Raw genomic sequence first — 8,002 nt, 5'->3', positions numbered from 1 at the left:
AGCCCGTGTCAAATGGTACAGTGTACGAGTATAATACAGGGCTGAGATTATTATTATATGCATTTAGCTCAATAGCCTAGTTGAGAATGGAATCGAAGACAATGGTCTAGTTTCAAAACCCAATGCGCATCTCACTTTTTGAAGGTGCGAGTGTATTAAGTATCGTACGATTTAACGGTGAAATAGAACATCGGGTCAACAAACAAACTATCTGAGAATTTTTCAAAAGAATTTTGTGAGTGTGTAAAATGTCACGCACTGGGTCAACGTGGTAGGCTGAGGTCTAAAGCCTACTGGGCATAATATAATAAAAAATGCATAAGCTCACGCTGATATCGCAAATGGGTAAGGCATTCTAGTGGATTCACATTTCGCCGAGCGTATCCGTGCTATGTTGTGTAAGGAAGTACGATTTTTTTTAAACGGCGCATAAAGTTCTATCTAGAGTGATTAGTGTTTATTCGAATCGAAAAGTCACAATTAACTATTGTACAGTCAGCAAAAAAGTAAGCGATCAAATAGAAAGTTTTAAATGGCCTATACACGTTAAAATTATTTGTCTTCTTTCTGGAGTGAAGTAAATCGATTTTAATTTTATTTACACAAAAATGTTGTTAAAACACAATTATACACGTTTTGAATTTGTTCATCTATTTATGTGACTGTACCTGGAAATCGAAAGCAAAACCTCATGGTCACAGCAACCTCATTTACACCAATGAGATCACCACATCAAACTGCACCTCCTCAAACCGTTTGACAACCAACGACAATATAAACTTCGTCTCGAAGCTGTCAAAATAGTCAACTTTAATATATGTATTTTTATTTTTAACTTTACAATTATGTCTTACAGGTATGTATAATTGTCATGTCTTGTCCATAATGAATCAAGTGGTGTAACATTTATGGAAACAGCGGCGGTTAGCCTAGTTTTGCACATTTATCTAAGCGATATTACCACATTTAGGAAGTGCTGCGATGATTTCAACTGCTGTTATTATTGTTATATACAATCAATGCTTTTTGCTTACTTTTTGGATTACTTTTACAAGTAGACTATTCTTGCTTCCTTAACTTAGTACTAGAAATCGTGTTTCTGGGTATCTAAAAGTAAGGTAACGGGAGGTCAAAAGAAGTTTAAAAAATCATTTTATTAAATTGCAACATACTTGCAACTTACTAAATTTTATAAAATATAATAATGAAAAAATTAACAAGAAATCCTAATATATTTTAACATTACAACACAAAAAAATAACAAAACGATGGATGGTGAGCCTTGTTAGGAACTGGGCTTTAGTTACTCTGCCTTATTAGGTAAAATTCGAATAAAGATTCTCATGTCCATGAAGTTTTTGGATATAATAGGCCGATCTCGGAACGCGACTCGCGTGTTTACAAATCTTAGTTTTTTTACTGGTAATGAAACATAAAACTTTTCGGGTCACAGAGCAACTGCACTGCCAGTACATTAACAAGATGATTTGTTTCCAGTTGTTCGCAATGTACATTCACGTCGCAGTTCGAGAGCGCCCTCATGATGCACCGGCAGCTTCACCACATGGGAGAAGTGGACGACGTACTGGCTCCACTCAAGACTAACGTATTGGCGGTAACTGTCATCTATAGCAAATAACCGCCATTTTAAATAAATTCGAATGGACCAATCAGAACGAAGATTTTTGAAATGCGTTATTTTGATTGGTTCATTCTCGGATTCGGATTGAAGATTGAGTTTGGAATCGATTGTTGAAGTTTCTGTATGTCATGCTTGTATCGGTACCTTGCTTACTTAATGAGGCTTGCTGTGGTGAAGGGTCCATATTACCTGATGCTTGTCGGCTTCCCTTTATGTAATTTTTTTTAGAATCTTAAGTATCATTAAAATGATTTGCAGACAGCATTTATGCATATTAGTAACTATATGTTGTGTCGGTTTAAATAATAATAATATCAGCCCTGTATTATATACTGACCCACCGTTGGGCACGGGCCTCCTCTACTACTGAGAGGGATTAGGCCTTAGTCCACCACGCTGGCCTAGTGCGGATTGGTAGACTTCACACACCCTCGAAAAATCCTATAGAGAATTTTCTCAGGTATGCAGGTTTCTCACGATGTTTTCCTTCACCGTTAAAGCAAGCAATAATTCACAAAGAATACACACATAATTTTTTAGAAAAGTCAGAGGTGTATGCTCTTGGGATTTGAACCTGCGGACATTCGTCTCGGCAGTCCGTCCCACAACCAACTAGGGCTATCGCCACTTTACTTTCTGAAAATTTCACTTTTCGCCACAGGAGGCTTGTGTTGGTTAATTGCGTCAGTACCTACATATAAACTTTTAAAATGCTAAAAAGCCAATCTGTGCTTCGAGTCCCTGATTATAGAGACCCGATCTATTCATACGATTCATCCAGTTCATAATATTGTGAAAATATAAATAGCTGCAGTGACAGGATTGACATACATAATTGCTGGTGGTAAGAAATATTTTATATTCGTCCGGATAGCGACCACCGTACACAAGGTGTTAAAACCCGCCGTAGTGACCCACGTAAGTAGGTGGCGTTCCGACAGGCCGGCATAAATGTTTCGACTGCTGAGGTGTAATCATCTATTGTCAGTCGACATTCCATTGGACCCAATTCCTCTTACCATCAGGTGCAGTTCACCTTGCCGTGCACTACTATAAATATTTTGTTACGCTAAGCTTCAAACTTGTGCATACTGTGCGTAACTTTAAATAATTGTTACACTTACGCGACATAATTCTATAAGTTTTTATATTTAGATCATAAGTATTGGCGTAAAAAACGTCATTTTAGTCCCATTTAAGAAGCCCAAAACCCATTTCCTCATCATATCCACCGATAGATTCGACGTATGTAAGTAAGTAAACGTGCGGTTACAGTAATCAGTTATTTACATAAGTCTACGATAGAATGTATGTAATTGCGTTCAATATGATTGAGGTAACAGTGTGGTTTTGACAGATTTCTCGTGACAACATTCTTTTTAAGCAAAAGACCTTAATTAATTTGAGCTATTGCATCAGATGATTAAGTTATTATCGCTATTCATTATTCATACGATACGAGGAATAGTTTTCGATATTTTTAGGAAACATACAGGGGGTAGAAATGTGTATTTCGTGGCGTTCGCCAATCTCATCGGGCGTGCGATAACACAATAGCAAAATTGCCGTTACGTCATTTTTCTGCGAATCAATGTTATCACCTCGTATATGCTTTATTTATGAGAGAATAGTGACGGTTACAAATTTTCCTGATTTTTCAGGATAAATCCCACACCGTGCCACGGGCCTCTGCCTTCAACTCGCAGTATTTAGACAACAAGGAGGGCAAAGGACTAAAATGTGAGACATCACCATGATATTTAAAGTGTTGATTTTTATCACCACAATACACGCGAGTGTTTTACATATTTGCATATTATTATTGCTATAATTATGTACCATGATTTGTTTATATCTGCAGTCAAGCAGAAAACAGCAAGCATTGTTGGGGTCTGCACTGACAGCCAGAGTAATCACTGGGTATCAGTAGCGAAGGATCCATATAACCACATTCCTACCGGCCTCCCTTTATGTAGAATCTTATTAGCGTTAAAACGATTGGCAGACAGTATTTGTTCATATTTGTACCAATCTGTTGTGTCGAATTCCTCTTCAGAAAATTTCACCTTTCACCACTGATGGGCATTATGACTCCTAGGGCCGTATTCATAAATCGATCTCATCTTTGAGTAAGATCTCAAGCAGACATTCAATGTAATTATTTAATTTAGCGTGTTCTCAGCGTTGTTTAATAGATGAAACTTAGCTGTAAAGATCCGTTGTATATTGTGCCTTAAGATATTTGAGGTGTTGATATTTGTTATTAAAGCGACGATCTTAAAATACTGAATTTAATTTGACAGCGTTTCAGCTGATACAGCACTTGAGAGCGTAATTAATTATATCTTTTACTACGACCCTAAGCATATACGCATATAATCCTACTTAACTTTGCTTACACTATTGTACTTAGCTTACAAACTTGTTTTAGCGTTAAGAGGTGGTTAAGAATTGCTTAAATAGCTGTCAAAAACATCACCGGTTTGTTAGTTTAAAACTTATTAAGAGGCAAGATGGCGGGTTTTGATTTTCACTGATCAAGTAAATGTGTGTTTTAACTAAGCAAAGCTTTGCTAAATTTTTATAAGTAAGATTGGTAAAGTCTTAAGGCGTCTTATACGTGATACCACTGTCTGATGTTTTTATATATGTTGCCAAGCTTTCTATTTTTTTGATTTTTAGTCTTCCTGCAAAAACAATTGTTTTTCAGTGTCCCGGACTTCGTCTGCAATCCGGCTGTTCGACAAGCTTCGTGCCCGGATTGCTCGCAGTCGGACGTTGTTCGCGCATCCAGAGGAGAGTGGAAGCATCTCCACTGATATAAACGTATTTTATGCTCTTTTTTATTATATGTGATCTTAGTTGAAAATGCTGTTATACAGTATTTTGCTTGAATATCGTATTGGCGGCTTACCATTCATTTAAATAAACACTTCCAATAGTTATTTTCGATCTAAGACAAAAACTGAAATATCAGACTAAAGCTTTATTGTAATACTTTCAAATGAATTATTTTGGTTTATTCTCGGGATCAGATTGAAAATTAAGATTGAGTGTCAAGTATAAATGCCTTATAAAGCTCAACATGAAACTGTTTAATATAAGTTTAAGATTTAAGAAAACGTCCGTTTCTAGTCTTACCAAGATTCGTTCATGTTTATAAAAATTGGTAAATTGATTATTTAGCAATTTCCGTAAGAAGATTGTGCGACAGAGACTATCCCGCCCACACAACTCCTGCAAACCAGGATCGGCAGTACTACCCATTTTTAAACGCCGAGGGGTGATGGCGAGTCTCAGGGAACACTAATTCGCCTTTACCAATTGTTCCAGGCATAATTATTGATTGTAATAAACTCTATTCCTTTCAGGAACTGTCAGTTCCCAGCGAATGCACTTCAAAAGCTTTCAAATCAGATTCTTCTCGAACGAGTGGCGTGTCAAGCCCAAAGGAGCTACATAAAGAAACGTATGGATGTCACTTGTGCTCTTTTGATGCGGACAGGTACGCAATTTGTTGTAACCTTACTTTTATATAAGCTCTTTGAAGGCTGTCAGTATATTTAAGTGACATGGAGTGACGTAGTCAATTTGATGCGGACACACAACATCAAATAGATCATCGCTTAGATTGGGCGTTAGGCAGATGTCGAATTGTGAAAACAATACTGATACAAATATTAATAATAACATTAAAATAATAATATCAGCCCTGTATTATATACTTGCCCACTGCTGTGCACGGCCCTCCTCTACTACTGAGAGGGATTAGGCCTTAGTCCACCACGCTGGCCTAGTGCGGATTGGTAGACTTCACACACCTTCGAAATTCCTATAGAGAACTTCTCAGATGTGCAGGTTTCCTCACGACGTTATCCTTCACCGTTAAAGCGAACGATAAATTCACAAACATTAAAATATGTCTCATAAATTTACTTAATGATGTTAGATGAATAAAATGGTCTTTATTTTCAGAATAACAGCCCTAGATCGTCATCTCCTAAACGACCATAAAATCGGTCTCGACATCCTTCTTAAACTCGTGATGGCTAAAACAAAAGATGGTCTTTCCGAAGATCCCTTGCCGACAGTTTACGGAGTCCGACAACCGTACTACAAGCCGCTTGATGATGTAATAGAAGATGGAGAATTTATAGTAGAAACAATCACGCCAAAGATCAAAATAATGAAACATGCAATAACCAATACTGACATAACGTGGTCTGATATACCAGATTTGAAAAATAACTGCAGGATGATTTCCAAAGAACTGGAGAAGTTGATAGATGGGCCAACGGATAGTGGTAAAGAAGAGTTATTGGCGAAGATGCAGACGTTGAACGCTTGTATGTGCAAGTTTGCTGATTCTTCAAATGCGTTGACGAAAGTGTTAAAAAGAAATCGATGCTAAGAGTGCTCGGGAGCGTTTGAGCGGCAATGAAACGCTTTTCGAACTGGGGCTTGGAGAGTAAGTTAAAGATTGTTAGATTAATTTTGGGTGCGTCCAATTTGCTTGTATGAGATTATTGTAACAAATTGAACTGTTTGCGTGCGTCTTTACTAGATGTTTCGCACAAGGCGCGCGCTAGTGCGTGCATACACAATCATTCGTCAGATATGGACGCGCCCTATTATGCCATGTCCTTAGGCAAGAGAAAAGACGTTCGAAATGACAGCGACGACGACAAAGGCAATCTTTAATATTCAAAGCTGTACTGCAATAGACGATGTAGCAGTTATTAATTAACTATTGCTGGTGAAATCTAATTGAATGACAACCGCTGAGTCGTACAAGTAGTCTAGAGAGTATCACCGTCTTGATCAATTTTATATTTGAGCTGCATTACATGCACCTTTAGGAACGACATACATGATACATCATTTTATGATAGATTTTTTTTTCAGTAGGGGTACACCACGTGACTGGGAAAAGGCGCACAGCGAGAGATTAGAGAGAAACAAAGCCAAACACAACAGGGGAGACAAGACTAAATTATCTTCGGAGAGCTTTTACTTTTAAATGTTCTAAGACGTTTTACTAATAAATTGTATTATTTCTTTATTTCTTATTCCATTGATAAAATGACTTGTGATTTAGGAAAAAAATCAGATTTTCAAAAACAACAAATCAATAAAATATTTATTGTAAAAGGAAATAAAATAAAAACATACAAAAATAAATTAGTTAGCTTCCTCCCAATTATTATAATCGATGCATTTTTCACAAGAGTGTTTTTCTCTACAATTTTCACACAGTACCACATCATTTTGCATCAGTTTCATGTTATTTTTGTAGTGGCAACACAGCATATAAACGCATTTCTCGCATTTATTCTCATTTTTTCTATGGTAACACTCATTTGCCGAATCACCGCTTGACATGCAATTAACTTGGCAATACTTGCACTCCACTATCGGCTTAGTTTTAACGACTGGTAACACTCGAGGTCCATGCCTGATCATGGGTCTGTTATTATCATTCGAGTTTTCTAAATCATATTTTCTTACGGTAGCAAACATTCTATTTACTTCTTCTATTGCGTCTTTGGATTTTGTCTTCTCTCTTAATGCATGTTTCAATTCATCCATTTTCATTTGAGGTATGGAGGATGATTTATGTTTGATTAATTCAATGGATTTTTTCCTTCAGATGGGTAGCTATTAACTACAGTACATACTTTATAATCGGTTTTATTGTCACCAATTGAGTACAAAAATACTTTACTGCACGTTAGTTTTGCTTTGCCGTTTAAATCGTCTGTGGATGTCTCCACATCTTTGGAAAGTTTAGTTTTCACATCTATTTCTTTTTTACTTTTAAAAGCTTTTAATACTTCATCTAACAAATCAAAATTTGGATTTGTATCTGATTGTGTTTGGACTTCTTTCGAATTGCTTTTTTTTACCCTAAATTCTTTATTTTCTGCAATATCGTTTTTATGCGCAGTTATATTTCTTTGACAAATTGGACATGTTTTTGTATTTCTATTCTGTACAGTGTCTCTCTCTGGTTTAGAATTTAGACACAGGTCACATATGAATCTGTTAAAGTAAGGTTTGGGATATATTTGTCCATTCATATCTGTAGATTGATATATATTGTTTTTGTAAATAGTTATCTCTATGTGTACACTCTTGTATATTTCTCTTGGTGTCATATGAGTGTTAAGTCCTAAAATGCAAAGATAATGAAAAAAATAAAAATTAACAACGAAAATGCAATCAAAATGATAATCAGGATATAGGTAATGTTAAATTAAATTAAATTTGGTTCTGAATTAGAAAAGTCGATCAACATTCTTAAAACTTACCATTTTTGGCGACGTAAGAGTTCAACCAAAATTTTAAAATTAAAACTCT

At 36.2% G+C, this 8,002-nt stretch overlaps 1 pseudogene; it reads left to right on the top strand.

Moving 5' to 3' along the window:
• The first annotated feature begins 768 nt into the window (after nt 1–768).
• Nucleotides 769–6,704, top strand: LOC115440297 (annotated as a pseudogene).
• Nucleotides 6,705–8,002: the final 1,298 nt, after the last annotated feature.

This window comes from Manduca sexta, unplaced genomic scaffold, assembly GCF_014839805.1.
Source record: "Manduca sexta isolate Smith_Timp_Sample1 unplaced genomic scaffold, JHU_Msex_v1.0 HiC_scaffold_3019, whole genome shotgun sequence".
In the NCBI taxonomy this organism is placed as follows: Eukaryota; Metazoa; Arthropoda; class Insecta; order Lepidoptera; family Sphingidae; genus Manduca; species Manduca sexta.
This window is presented reverse-complemented; position numbering and strand designations above follow the sequence as displayed.